A 15,690-nucleotide genomic window follows, 5' to 3' on the forward strand; every position below is an offset into this window, starting at 1 on the left:
ATTGTTCTATGTAGCTAAACTGTACGTTATCTTTTTCAGAAGATAGCCAAGATATATCGACCGTGGGGTCTCCTTATGTCTGCATATCCTGTCGGCTCTATCTCTCTCCCTCTACATTATATATATATATATATATATATATATATATATATATATATATATATATATATATATATATATATATATATATATATATATATATATATATATATATATATATATATATGTATGTATATAACTTCAACACAGGACAATTATCTTTAAATATTTTTTCTTCTGCATTACTGATAAAGTAAACAAATAAATAAGAGGCAAACACCAAGTGAAGTCACTTCCAGCAAAATTACGAACAATAAATTTACTGAGAAAACGAAAATGCAATCACCAGTGAAAATACAACCGATTAAAGTGTTTAAATGAGTAGTTAGAGAAGGAAATGCATGAATTAATCGGAGCGAGTGTTTACCTGGAGTTTACCTGGAGAGAGTTTCGGGGGTCAACGCCCCCGCGGCCCGGTCTGTGACCAGGCCTCCTGGTGGATCAGCGCCTGATCAACCAGGCTGTTGCTGCTGGCTGCACGCAAACCAACGTACGAGCCACAGCCCGGCTGATCAGGAACTGACTTTAGGTGCTTGTCCAGTGCCAGCTTGAAGACTGCCAGGGGTCTGTTGGTAATCCCCCTTATGTGTGCTGGGAGGCAGTTGAACAGTCTCGGGCCCCTGACACTTATTGTATGGTCTCTTAACGTGCTAGTGACACCCCCCTGCTTTTCATTGGGGGGATGGTGCATCGTCTGCCAAGTCTTTTGCTTTCGTAGTGAGTGATTTTCGTGTGCAAGTTCGGTACTAGTCCCTCTAGGATTTTCCAGGTGTATATAATCATGTATCTCTCCCTCCTGCGTTCCAGGGAATACAGGTTTAGAAACCTCAAGCGCTCCCAGTAATTGAGGTGTTTTATCTCCGTTATGCGCGCCGTGAAAGTTCTCTGTATATTTTCTAGGTCGGCAATTTCACCTGCCTTGAAAGGTGCTGTTAGAGTGCAGCAATATTCCAGCCTAGATAGAACAAGTGACCTGAAGAGTGTCATCATGGGCTTGGCCTCCCTAGTTTTGAAGGTTCTCATTATCCATCCTGTCATTTTTCTAGCAGATGCGATTGATACAATGTTATGGTCCTTGAAGGTGAGATCCTCCGACATAATCACTCCCAGGTCTTTGACGTTGGTGTTTCGCTCTATTTTGTGGCCAGAATTTGTTTTGTACTCTGATGAAGATTTAATTTCCTCATGTTTACCATATCTGAGTAATTGAAATTTCTCATCGTTGAACTTCATATTGTTTTCTGCAGCCCACTGAAAGATTTGGTTGATGTCCGCCTGGAGCCTTGCAGTGTCTGCAATGGAAGACACTGTCATGCAGATTCGGGTGTCATCTGCAAAGGAAGACACGGTGCTGTGGCTGACATCCTTGTCTATGTCGGATATGAGGATGAGGAACAAGATGGGAGCTAGTACTGTGCCTTGTGGAACAGAGCTTTTCACCGTAGCTGCCTCGGACTTTACTCTGTTGACGACTACTCTCTGTGTTCTGTTAGTGAGGAAATTATAGATCCATCGACCGACTTTTCCTGTTATTCCTTTAGCGCGCATTTTGTGCGCTATTACGCCATGGTCACACTTGTCGAAGGCTTTTGCAAAGTCTGTATATATTACATCTGCATTCTTTTTGTCTTCTAGTGCATTTAGGACCTTGTCGTAGTGATCCAGTAGTTGAGACAGACAGGAGCGACCTGTTCTAAACCCATGTTGCCCTGGGTTGTGTAACTGATGGGTTTCTAGATGGGTGGTGATCTTGCTTCTTAGGACCCTTTCAAAGATTTTTATGATATGGGATGTTAGTGCTATTGGTCTGTAGTTCTTTGCTGTTGCTTTACTGCCCCCTTTGTGGAGTGGGGCTATGTCTGTTGTTTTTAGTAACTGAGGGACGACCCCCGTGTCCATGCTCCCTCTCCATAGGATGGAAAAGGCTCGTGATAGGGGCTTCTTGCAGTTCTTGATGAACACAGAGTTCCATGAGTCTGGCCCTGGGGCAGAGTGCATGGGCATGTCATTTATCGCCTGTTCGAAGTCATTTGGCGTCAGGATAACATCGGATAGGCTTGTGTTAATCAAATTTTGTGGCTCTCTCATAAAAAATTCATTTTGATCTTCGACTCTCAGTCTGGTTAGCGGCTTGCTAAAAACTGAGTCATATTGGGACTTGAGTAGCTCACTCATTTCCTTGTTGTCATCTGTGTAGGACCCATCTTGTTTAAGTAGGGGCCCAATACTGGACGTTGTTCTCGATTTTGATTTGGCATAGGAGAAGAAATACTTTGGGTTTCTTTCGATTTCATTTATGGCTTTTAGTTCTTCCCGCGATTCCTGACTCCTAAAGGATTCTTTTAGCTTAAGTTCGATGCTTGCTATTTCTCTGACCAGTGTCTCCCTGCGCATTTCAGATATATTGACCTCTTTTAGCCGCTCTGTTATTCTTTTCCGTCGCCTGTAAAGGGAGCGCCTGTCTCTTTCTATTTTACATCTACTCCTCCTTTTTCTTAGAGGAATAAGCCTTGTGCATACATCGAGTGCCACCGAGTTAATCTGTTCTAGGCATAAGTTTGGGTCTGTGTTGCTTAGTATATCTTCCCAGCTTATATCGGTTAGGACTTGGTTTACTTGGTCCCACTTTATGTTTTTGTTATTGAAGTTGAATTTGGTGAATGCTCCCTCGTGACTAGTCTCATTTTGTCGGTCAGGGGCTCCACGCATACATGTCTGAACCTCAATTATGTTGTGATCTGAGTATATTGTTTTTGATATGGTGACATTTCTTATCAGATCATCATTGTTAGTGAAGATGAGGTCTAGTGTATTCTCCAGTCTAGTAGGCTCTATTATTTGCTGGTTTAAATTGAATTTTGTGCAGAGATTTAAAAGCTCGTGTGAGTGTGAGTTTTCATCAGAGCTGCCTCCTGGTGTTATTTCTGCAACAATATTATTTGCTATATTCCTCCATTTTAGGTGCCTTAAGTTGAAATCCCCCAGGAGCAAGATGTTGGGTGCAGGAGCTGGAAGATTTTCCAGACAGTGGTCAATTTTTAACAGCTGTTCCTGGAATTGCTGGGATGTTGCATCCGGAGGCTTGTAGACTACCACAATGACTAGGTTTTGGTTCTCGACCTTTACTGCTAAAACTTCCACTACGTCATTTGAGGCATTAAGCAGTTCTGTGCAAACAAGTGACTCTGCAATGTACAGGCCAACCCCCCCCTTTTGCCTGTTCACTCTGTCACATCTGTATAGGTTGTAACCTGGGATCCATATTTCGTTGTCCAAGTGATCCTTTATGTGGGTCTCAGTGAAAGCCGCGAACATTGCCTTTGCCTCTGCAAGCAGTCCACGGATGAAAGGTATTTTGTTGTTTGTTGCTGGCTTTAGACCCTGTATATTTGCAAAGAAGAATGTTATCGGACTGGTGGTATTGTTGGTACTGGGGGGGATTTTTTTTCCGGCATTAGTATCTGTATCTGTTGGTTTGGAGTGGAGGCCATCGACTGTGGTTCCACTCCAGGAATGACTGGATTTGGTGTACGATTTCTGCCATTTCCTGCCAGTTTTTTTTCCTTCCTGGCACTAAAAAACCTCTCCCTCTTGAGTGGCTGTGGCTACCCAGGTTTTCCCATGGCCTGGATGTTTTGTATCTTTTTGTCCCCTTTAGATGGTATGCCTGTGTAGTTAAAGAAAATAACATATATATATATATATATATATATATATATATATATATATATATATATATATATATATATATATATATATATATATATATATATATATATATATATGGGGAAGTGGAACAGAATTCTTCCTCCGTAAGCCATGCATGTTGTAAGAGGCGACTAAAATGCCGGGAGCAAGGGGCTAGTAACCCCTTCTCCCGTATAAATTACTGAATTTAAAAGAGAAACTTTCGTTTTTCTTTTTGGGCCACCCTGCCTTGGTGGGATACAGCTGGTGTGTTGAAAGAAAGATATATATATATATATATATATATATATATATATATATATATATATATATATATATATATATATATATATATATATATATATATATATATATATATATATATATAATACACAAGTATTAATGAGTTTCTTTAAACTTTAAGTATATTATCCTGAAAAATGGTAATATAAAATTATTATTGGCTAGATATATTTTTATGTGAAAGAGAATATAGAGAATAAGGCAGTAAATCGCATCTAAAACAAACCTTAGGCAGAGCTGTGCAAGAATATTAAGAAAAGTTGAACAGACAGGTAATTACATCTTACAGCAGAGTAATGGTGCTTCTGATAGATTAATTGTATATTGCTAAAGTTCAGGGTTGAAGTTTCTTCCCTTCACAAAGCTGGCACGCAAAATAGCATTTAGGAACACACATACTCACGCATACGCAAACACACACGACGTGAGCGAGCGCACACACACACACACACACACACACACACACACACACACAAAGTTATGAATTTCAGGGAAGGAGAAAAAAGACCGCTGAGTACAAGGGTGCAAACCTCAGTCAAGCAGAAGGATCTTGGAGTGAATATCATACCGAGCTTATCGTCTAAGGTGCACATAAACCAAATAACTGCTGCAGCATGTACACGTCTAAGAATAGCGTTTCGTCATCTAAGTAAGGAGTCATTCACGACACTACACCTTGTACGTCAGGTCCATATTGGAGTATGCAGCACCAGTATTGAAACGACACCTTGTCAAGCATGTCAAAAAATTTGAGATAATGCTGAGGTTAGCAAGGGGTACGTCCTATGAGACGAGATTAAGGGAACTAGACCTGATAATACTGGATAACAGGAGTAATAAGAAGTGTATAATAACGATGAACAAAATACTGAGAGGAAATGACGAGATGAACATGGGCTGAATGTTTTTGAGATGTGATGCAGGAACAAGAGTACACAACTGGAAGTTGAAAACTCAGATAAGTCATAGGGATGCTGAGAAATATTTCTTCAGCCGTAGGGTTGTCATTAAGCGGAACAATCTGAAGAGTGGAGTAGTAGAGGCAGGATCCATATATAGCTTTAAGAAGACGTACTACAAGGCTCTTCGAGGCAGAAGTGGACCTAGTGGTAACCAGCGAAGAGGCGGGGCAAGGAGCTGTGAATTGACCCTTATAACCACACAGGTGAGTACACATACACACGAGAATGGAGGCAAAGGGGAAGTTCATCCAGAAAAGAAAAGGAAATGGCAAAAACTAAGAGCCCGTGGTTGAGCCTTAGATGCATAAGGGAAATAAGTACAAGAACAGAAAAACTATTGAATGTGTAGGACAGAGAAGAGCAGAAGCGAGGAGAAGAGACAGAAACGAATATGCACAGGTGAGGGGAAATTAAAGAATGATGTTGCAGCAAAGTCAGTACCAAAAATTACTTCACAGTCACAGCAGACGAAAGACGACTGAATAACGAAGCAGAAGACCACACGAGAAGCGTCAAGGATGTCTGCTAGGAGTTTAACAAACGATTTAAAGATATATTTTAAATGAAAACAGTGAAAACAGAAGAGAGCCAGCCAGAATGAGTACACTAACAGGTACTTGACACTGTACACACAACGGGGCATGAACTGAAAACGTTTTATGTGAGCTCAATACATCAAACACAATTAGACTAGATAAGACGTCACCATCGAGTCTGCGTTAATGAGCAGAAACGTTGTCTAAAACAGTGATTCTTACTTATTTTGTGTGTGTGTGTGACGCGTTCGCTATCATAGTTGGTCCTCATCACTCTGCACCATTCCTTCTTTCATATAAAATTCAAAATTTAGAGAATAAAGAAATTCTTATTTAAATAGGAAAACTGTGAAACTAGCTTTCATTCTTAACCACATCATTTTTATCTATTCAAAAGTCTTTTATAACGACGTATAAACACATGTTAAGACCATTATTTTTACTTGTGCTCTCCTGGAAATTACTCACACTCCGCGTGGTTATGAAGCGTTAGTCTATACCAGTAGATGTAATTTACATGTCAATGAATACGGGACAGTTCCCAGTGTAATAAAGCAACCCAGGACCTTAACTAATTTTCACATGTGGTGTAAAAATTATCTTGGTAATATGTTTCAGAAATGGTTATCATTATATTGTCTTTATTATTAGTAGTAGTATTTATGCGTTATTATTATTATGATATATTCTCACCCTTTACCTCTATGCAATTATGAGTATAGTCAAAGTCAAGTATGGAAAATAAAGACAGTGGAATATCAGTAACCCTTATTTACATTAATATTATAAAAAAAAGTGTTAATTAAGTGAAAAGTAATGATAGTATGAAGATTCACGCTTGATGAGGTTTTTTGTTCAGTCTTCCTGTGTGGTTTCTTTAATTATTTTGTTTATATTAAATACATTATAGCATTAATCTGTGTCTGTATAATATTCTAGAGTTATAGTTTGTAATAAATATGTTTAGGATTAATACAAGATAACGTTTTTAAGACTTTATTAAAACTTTTAGAAGAAAATGTTTTTTTGAGGAGTGTCGTGGGAAAGTTAAATTCTGGCGTAAAGAGCTCGAGGCGGGCTGGTAAACAAAGATGACTGCCTCATACTCTCCACTGTACTGAGCTATTTACCATATATTCTACTTCGACTTTTATAAGGTCTGTTAAGAGCAAGGTTACCCAAGGAAAACTACCAGCTATGACGAGAGGCAAGCTGAGTAAGGAGTTCCTTTGTGTGGGAGTGGCACTGGCAGATGGTAATGGAAGCTAGTTTGAAGATGTAACTTAACATTTACTCATGGCGTTCCCTTACAATGTGAATGCTCACCTGAAACGACATGAGTGCCGACAGGAAATCAAGAAAGTAATCCCAGAGGGATTGGCTGTGATAAAGTCTGAGAAGCTACACAGTTCAACTGGCGCCTTTATCTCCATCCCTGCGAAACTATGCTTGTGGTACGGGTATAAGCTATCTACTCAGGTGGGAGTGTTAACAGTTTGTTGTATTTTACTAAACGGTTCTGGTATGACCCATTTATATCCATGTATTATACTGTCCACTTATAATTAACCAATGCTGAATTATTCCTTTCTGTACTGAATTAAGGTTGTAATACAGGTTTATATTAATATTATTATTATTATTATAATCAGAGAAAGCGCTAACAAGTTTTTATTACAAGACCTAGTAATGCTGAGCAATTCCTTATGCTATTAAGTTTTTACCGGCATATTTCCTAGGCTTTTAAATATGAAACTGATCTCAAATACTCTTGTACCAATTTTTAATCTTTAGTGCTCTTTTTTACTTTTTTTTTATTAAAATAAGACATAAAATTAGATTTTCATTCACTTTTGAGTCATGTACAATATATGTGATCTATGTATTGTCTCTGCTATTGCATTAAAATGAATTTATCAGAAAGTAAGGCAACTGGTAGATTGCCTACTGCTCGCTTATAGGCGTCGGTACCCGAGGATCCAGAACCTATCAAAAATCAACCCATCAAAGTTTATTGTCCTATTTTGATTAGTTACATCAAACTCTTAAGCCTTTTTACTCGGGCCTGTATCTAATACTATTTCTCAGTTGGTGCTAGTGGCAGCAGTTCATTATTAAATGAGGTGATTACTCCTCTTCTCATTAGTTTCTCTGTATTCCTTTTTCTCTTTGCTCCACCTTCAGCCTGTGGAAGGGTAGTCACTGTCTTTTTTACGATGACCAAGAGGTCATCGTAAAAAAGCCAGGTTATGGTATCCATATAATTTTACCATTGATCTGGGAGACAGCGAATGTAGTCCCGATATTTAAGACATTCTTACCATTATAGAGTAAAGGAGATGATGATCAGGGCAGTGGACAAGCCGGCGTTAACACGCTACCTTTCTTTTGAGAAAGCTTCTTCTCCATCTACCTGTTGCTGATCTTGGAACATTGAGCACTTATAGAGACTGGTTTTGAAAATAATAACCAGCACGGGTTTAGAGATGCTCAATATTATCGTAAAAGATGTTGGACCTTCATGACATTAGCAGAAATGAGACAGCAAAACGGTGGATGTGTGGATTGAATATCCTTAAACTGTAAGAAAACATTTGATACTGTACTGCAACTTACAAGAGCCAGGGACAAAAAACTTTAGGATTAAGCAATAGTAATAGAGAATACACCTTAAGAAGATAGGTTGAAAGTGGCTGTTTGAGATAAGAAGTCAGAATGGGGAAGATTAACGAACAGGGTTTTGCGAGAATTGTTACTAGGATCTGTACTGTTTCATGGGTGAATGACATACCAGAGAGACAGTCTGATGTATTCGTGTCAGCAAATGATGGAAAATTAATGAGGAGAATAAAACTCGACGAGGGCAAAGAAAGGTAAGAAAGTGTTCTGGATTAAGGACCAGAGAGATCACATAAATGGGTACTTGAATTACATCTCAGAAAATGCAAGGTTATAAATTGAGGAAGCAAAGAATGACCGAAATCTGAATATAGATTTGATGGGCAGCTGCTGCAGACCTCACACGTGGAGAAAGACCTTGTGGTGAGCATAGTTCCAAGTATTTCATCACAAGAACACATCAACCAAATAATCTAGTCAGCCAATAATTGTTTGGAAATCTAAAAGTAGCCTTCAGTAACCTCAACAGAGTCATTATAAAGCACATATCAGGCATATCTTTAAGTATACATCGACATGGAGCCCACTCCTGATGAATCATGTAAAGAATCTGGTGAGAGTGCCGAGGTACACAAAGAGTTTAGTTCCCGAGTTAAGTACAATGAATTATGAGGACAGGCTTAAAGAACTGAACCTAATGCGATTAGAGGATGGAAGACCCATGGGAGATATATAAAATACTAAGAGGAATTAAGACAGAATTGGGTACAGAATGATAGGAAGGGATATAAGAACACGATGACCCAGATGGATGTTAGATGACACAGCCTCAGGGAGGTCATGAAATGAAACTTGGACGAAGAATTAGCGGAGGTAGGATCCATACATAGGTTAAGAGTAAGTATGACATGTCTCACATAAATAAGGAAGTGAATCTAGAATGCTGCCAGTTAACAGGCTGAACCAGAAGTTGATATTTGACCTTTGCAACTAGAATATAGGTCGGTACATATAAATAAGTACACACCCCACACAGACACGCACACACACATGTATATAAGCATTTACACGCTCAAATCTTCAATAAACATAATGACATATACAAACACAATCATATACGAAAACACACGCATGCACAAATGCGCTAGCGCACACACGCACGCACGCACGCACGCACGCACGCACACACACACACACACACACACACACACACACACACACACACACACACACACACACACACACACAGGGTGAAAGTCTGATAGGGCGAAGGCCTTATCAGACCCAGATGGGGCCTGGGAAAAGAACAAATGTGGGGACTAAAGACAATGAAGGAGCTAAGCTATATGTAGAGGCTCTAACAGACAACTGCAGTGCCCAGGAACAGATGAGCAGGAATAAAGACAAACCACTGATCACAGGGACATCAGTTAAGGAAGAGATAGAAGGGAGGAAGGCTTCAGTGGCAGGAACTAAATCTTCTCAGGGGATGCAAAGGGAAATACAGTGGGAGGACGAAAGGAAGAGGTCAATTTTTGTCTACAGGTTCCAGGAAGTGGAAAGGGAAGCTTATGAAGCAAGAAAACAGGAGGCGAAAAAAGTAATTGAAAATATTATGAAAACAACAGGAGAGGACGACATGACCCAGCTCACAAATTTTCGGAGAACTGGGTGCTCTGCTAGAGGGAAAAAACGGCCAGTCAAACTGATTTTCAAGGCAGAATCATCTCGAAACAGGATCCAGCAGGAGAAAGCACGACTAAGAGACAAACCAGACTACCGGAGAGTGTACCTCGACTGAGACAGAACAGAAGAAGAAAGGAGGATGTTGAAAGAAAGGATACAAAGATGCAAGGAGGACCAAGAGGCAATGAGGGAGATGAGCAGGAGAACCCAGACCCAGGTGGAAGAGCAAACACAACCTCTTCCAGAACCATCCACAGAAGGAATCCAATCAAGGCAACCTCAATGAAACAAAACAATCTAAACCAAAATCCCCACACAGTACCCTCTGCCCCCACCTCCCTCATACAAACCCCACCCCCAAAGCAACCTACCATAGGCCCTCTGCCCCTGCGCCCAGAACAGCCCATCCCCCGTAGGCCCCTGCCAGAGCTCCCACTCCCTGAACCCCACCATTCTCCCCGGAACACAGTTTTAGAAAACAAATTGAAGGTTTGGTATACAAATGCAGATATATTGAATAAATGTGAGGAGTGGCATGAAATAATCAAGGAGACGTCCCCAGACATCATAGCAGCCACAGAAACGAAACTCACTGGGATGATAACAGATGCAATCTTCCCTCCCAGATATCAGATCCTGAGGATAGATAGAAGGAGCAGAAGGGGAGGAGGTGTTGCATGGCTCATTAAAAACCGATGGGGATTTGGGGAAATAGAACGAATGGACGAGATTGGGGAGAGGGATTACATAGTAGGTAAACTTTAGTCTAGGGGACATAAGGTAGAAATTGCAGTGATGTATAACCCACCATGGAACTCCAGGAGGCCAAGAGAGGAATATGAAGAGAGCAACAGACACACTAGCTGAGGTGGCCAGAAGAGCTCATTCGAGTAGAGCAAAGTTACTGGTTATGGGAGATTTCAACTACAGTTAGATTGATTGGGGAAACCAGGAGCCACAAAGGGGTTCGGAGACATGGAGAGGTAAGATGGTGGATGTGGTACTGGAAAACCTCATGCATGAACATGTTAGGGACACTTCCAGAGAGAGCAGGGAGGATGAATCAGCAAGACTGGACCTCGTGTTCACCCCGAATAGCTCGGACATTAAGGATATCACATATGAAAGGCCCTCAGAGCTAGTGATCACGTGGTTCTGAGCTCTGAATACGTAGTAGAGTTACAAGTGGAGAGGGTAACAGGAGCAGACTGGGAAAAGAAAATTACAAAAGAGGGACCTACACAGGTATGAGGAACTTCCTGAAGGAGGTTCAGTAGGGAAAAAAATTGAAGGAAAGTCAGTAAACGAAATGATGGACTACATAACAACCAAATGCCAGGAGACAGAGGAAAGGTTTGTTGCCAAGGGAAACAGAAATAATGGGAAGACCAGAACGAGCCCTTGGTTTACCCGGTGTAGGGAGGCAAAAACTAAGATCACTAGAGAATGGAAAAAGTACAGAAGGCAAAGAACCCAGGAAAATAAAGAGACCCAGAAAAGAGTATGCACAGATAATGAGGGAAACCAAGCGACAGCATTGAAAGCCAAGTCTGACCCGAAACCGCTGTATAGCCACATCAGGAGGATAACAACAGTCAAGAACCAGGTAATTAGGCTGGGAAACGGTGGGGAGCTCACATGAAATGTCCAAGAAGTATGTGAGGAGCTCAACATGAGATTTAAGGAAGTATTTAGAGTGGAGACAGAAAGGACTCTGGGAAGACAGAACAGATGGGTACACCAACTAGGGATATACCAACAAGTGCTGGATGGAATACACACAAGCGAGGACGAGGTGAAGGAGCTGCTAAGTGACCTTAATACCTCATAGGAGGTGATACCGGACATCTCTCTGTGGGTCCATAAAGAGGAAGTAGAGACACTGTGTGTGCCACTAACCACAATTTTCAACACATCCCTTGAAATTGGGCAACTACCTGAGGTATGAAAGACGGCAAATGTAGTCCGCATTTTTAAGAAAGGAGACAGAAACGAGGCACTAAACTATAAACTAGTGTCACTGACGTGTATAGTATGCAAAGTCGTGGTGAAGATTATCAGGAAGAGAGTGGTGGAGCACTTGGAACAGAACAAGATTATAAACGGCAACCAACACAGATTCATGGAAGGCAAATCCTGCGTCACATACCTACTGGAGTTTTATGGTAAGGTAACAGAAGTAAGACAAGAGAGAGAGGAGTAGGTTGATTGAATTTTCTTGGAGTGCAAAACGATCTTCGATACAGTTCCTCACAAGAGATTAGTGCAGAAGCAAGAGGATCAGGCACGTACAACAGGAAGGGCACTGCAATGGATCAGAGAATACCTGACAGGGAGGCAGCAACGAGTCATGGTACGTGATGAATTATCACAATAGGCGCCTGTGACGAGTGAGGTCCCACAGGGGCCAGTCCTATGACCAGTGCTATTTTTGGTATATGAGATGACATGATGGAAGGGATAGACTTAGAAGTGTCCCTGTTAGCAGATGATGTGAAGTTAATGAGAAGAATTAAATCAGATGAGGATCAGGTAGGACTACAAAGAGACCTGGAGAAGCTGGATGTGTGGTCCAGCAACTGGCTCCTTGAATTTAACCCTGCCAAATGCAAAATCATGAAGATCAGGGAAGGGCAAAGAAGACTGTAGACATTTCTTTGCCAGAGCTGTGTTTCTGAGTGCCCGAGGTCTCACGAAGCCTCGTGTGAACGAAGCCACGTGAAGCAAGCCACATGGGTTACCCAAGTCAAATGCTGCCTGCATCACACCAGGACGTCACCTCGCGAAGTCTGCTGACGTCACCTTATGACGTCATACACGATGCTGCTCGGCTTCACGACGTCACTCACCATGTCTGCTTGACGTCACCTTGCGATGTTACCCCATGACGTCCCACACAACGTCACTCCAGGACGTCACCTCGGAACGTCTGCTGACGTCCCTTCGCGACGTCTGATGATGTCACCAAGCTGCTGACGTCACCTCGCAATGGCACCCCATGACATCACCTCGCGACGTCACACCTGACATCACATGATGTCACATTGAGTGTTCTAGTTTCTAAGTGAGCAAATTATTTCAGTATTGTCAAAAGGTCCGAGAGGAGATATATATCATGTGTTAATTAATTCCTCCCAGTCAGTGTTCTCACATGTTGCTGTATGGCTTAGTGTCGATTTTTGCACAGAAAAGCATCATGCTGCAACCACATGTGCAGTAGGTGTGTGCAGGTTTTCTGTGTGCCCTGTGTGGTCTCGAGCCCAGTATGTTCTGAGCCCAGACCACTGTGTAGCACCTCGTGTTACTTGTCACACTGTGTGACTGTGTTGACAGTTGACATTAGTCAACAACGACGTCAGTTACGAGCGCCTGAGCCCCTTCTACAGAAAGCTCTTATTGTTTGCCACTCATAGATTCCCTGCTGAATCGCCCTGCTGAATCATACACACTACGATTCCCATCGAGACTCGTTCCACTTCAACTCCTGAACCAACAGAGTGCAGTTATAAGTAGAGAACCATTCTGAGGACATTTAGACTAACCTCTGCTGTAACTCCAACTGTCGAGAGAATGACACTCGTCAAGCCACAATTAGCCCTGTCAGCAGGTGATTGTCTGCCTCGTGTCACAGTTTCAGTGAGCAGCCTGCATTAAAATCATATCACTTTGACTGCTAGCTCACTCACTGCACTACGGTGTATGCTGTTTCTACTTCCAGATGTTTCACAGAGTCGTCTGTCTCTGCCGTGAATCACTTCACACTCGCCGGCAGTGACAGCCCCAACGACAATACCAGTTGAGAAATGCCCTCTTGAATCGCTTGTGAGAAGTCCTGCCCTGGAGGGCACCAGCAGGTTGTTCCCCACGATGAGTGAAACCTGCAGTGACTACTACGATGACTGCTTCACTGTTCCAGATACCGTACCTTGTTATGTCACAGCTCAGGTGCAGCGATGTCGCCTGTGTTGCAGTATCTGTCCAGACGCAGGAAGGCGTGCAATGATGCCCATTGATGCTCACTGCCTTTTACCACAATGTTTTTTATCACACACATTTTTTTTCTTCCCTCCCTGTAGGAAGTTTCTTTTTCATGTCCACATATGTATATACATATGTTTATTCTGTGTTCTGTGTCTTGTTCCTGTGAGAGACAGACCAAGATTTTTTACAGCCAATTATGGTCAAGGACGACCATGGTGGTGTTGGCTGAGCGACAGCCTATGCTGTCTGCGAGCTGAGTACATATTTCATATGCAGCACAAGCATGGAACCCGCACCTGATCAAGCATATTAAAATACTGGAGAAAGTGCAAAGATTTACAACGAGACTAGTCCAGAAAATAAAGCTAATCCTAAAACTACAGCTTTAAAAAGAGGTTCGATATGGGTCTCGAAGCTAGAAGAAAATAAACCAAGTATCAGGGCGAGGAGCTGAGACTAAGCTTCTTCAACCCTATGTAGGTGAATACACACACACACACACACACACACACACACACACACACACACACACACACACACACACACAGGAACCATACATAGTTTTAAGACGAGGTATGATAAAGCTCATGGAGCGGGGAGAGAGAGGACCAAGTAGCAACCGGTGAAGAGGCGGGGCCAAGAGCTAGGACTCGACCCCCGCAATCACAAATAGGTGAGTACAAATAGGTGAGTACACACACACACACACACACAGACACAGACACACACACACACAGGAGCTCGGACTCGACCCCCGCAACCTCAACTAGGTGAGTACACACATCTGAGGGTAAATATAACTAAAGCCAGAAATACTCAAACTACGTAATGTCGGCAGCATATGCCATATTAGCGAACATTAGAACAGCATGACTCACCAAATCGTAATGACACGATTACAAACAAACCACACCACTGATGGGGATAGAACCCGCGGTCAGAGAGTCGGTCTGGAGTCAGTGAGTACGTGGCTCCAGCAAAGAGCCCTCGCCTATTCAATCACATGCAGACGTTCTACACGGTGCATTTCAGATTAGTCCTGAAACAGAGAGCAATGTAGTATGACTAGGGAAAATTGTGTTATTATTGCATGCAAAAATGTTATGATGGAAGTGACAGGGCAAAGAGAAACAGTCGGAATTAAGAGGGTCAGGATCAGGGGGACATGGGCAGAAATTAAAGGCACACGGTAGATAAAATTGGGATGAGGCAATGGTAGAGGAAAACTCAAAACACAGCTTGCAGAGTAGATAAGCCAAGGTCCAAACAGTCCAGAAATCAATGATGCTTATTAAAACAGTGCAGCAGGAGAGTCCAGGAGATTAGTAGCGACTCCAGCAAGTTCAGGTCGGTGAGTAGAAATTGGTTAAGAGGCATAGACACTTACTCGCGCACGCCTACAAGCATGCCCGCACTCACACACACACACACACACACACCGTCACACACACACCGTCACACACACACACACACACACACACACACACACACACACACACACACACACACACCGTCACACACACACCGTCACACACACACAGTAAAACACACACACACACACACACACACACACACACACACACACACACACAGTAAAACACACACACACACACACACACACACACACACACACACACACACACACATGGAAAGGAACAAGATTATAAATGAAAACCAGCATGGGTTCATGGAAGGCAAATCTTGTATCACAAACCTCCTGGAGTTTTATGACAAGGTAACAGAAGTAAGACACGAGAGAGAGGGGTGGGTAGATTGCGTTTTCCTAGACTGCAGGAAGGCCTTTGACACAGTTCCCC

This window comes from Cherax quadricarinatus, chromosome 34, assembly GCF_038502225.1.
Source record: "Cherax quadricarinatus isolate ZL_2023a chromosome 34, ASM3850222v1, whole genome shotgun sequence".
Lineage (NCBI taxonomy): Eukaryota > Metazoa > Arthropoda > Malacostraca > Decapoda > Parastacidae > Cherax > Cherax quadricarinatus.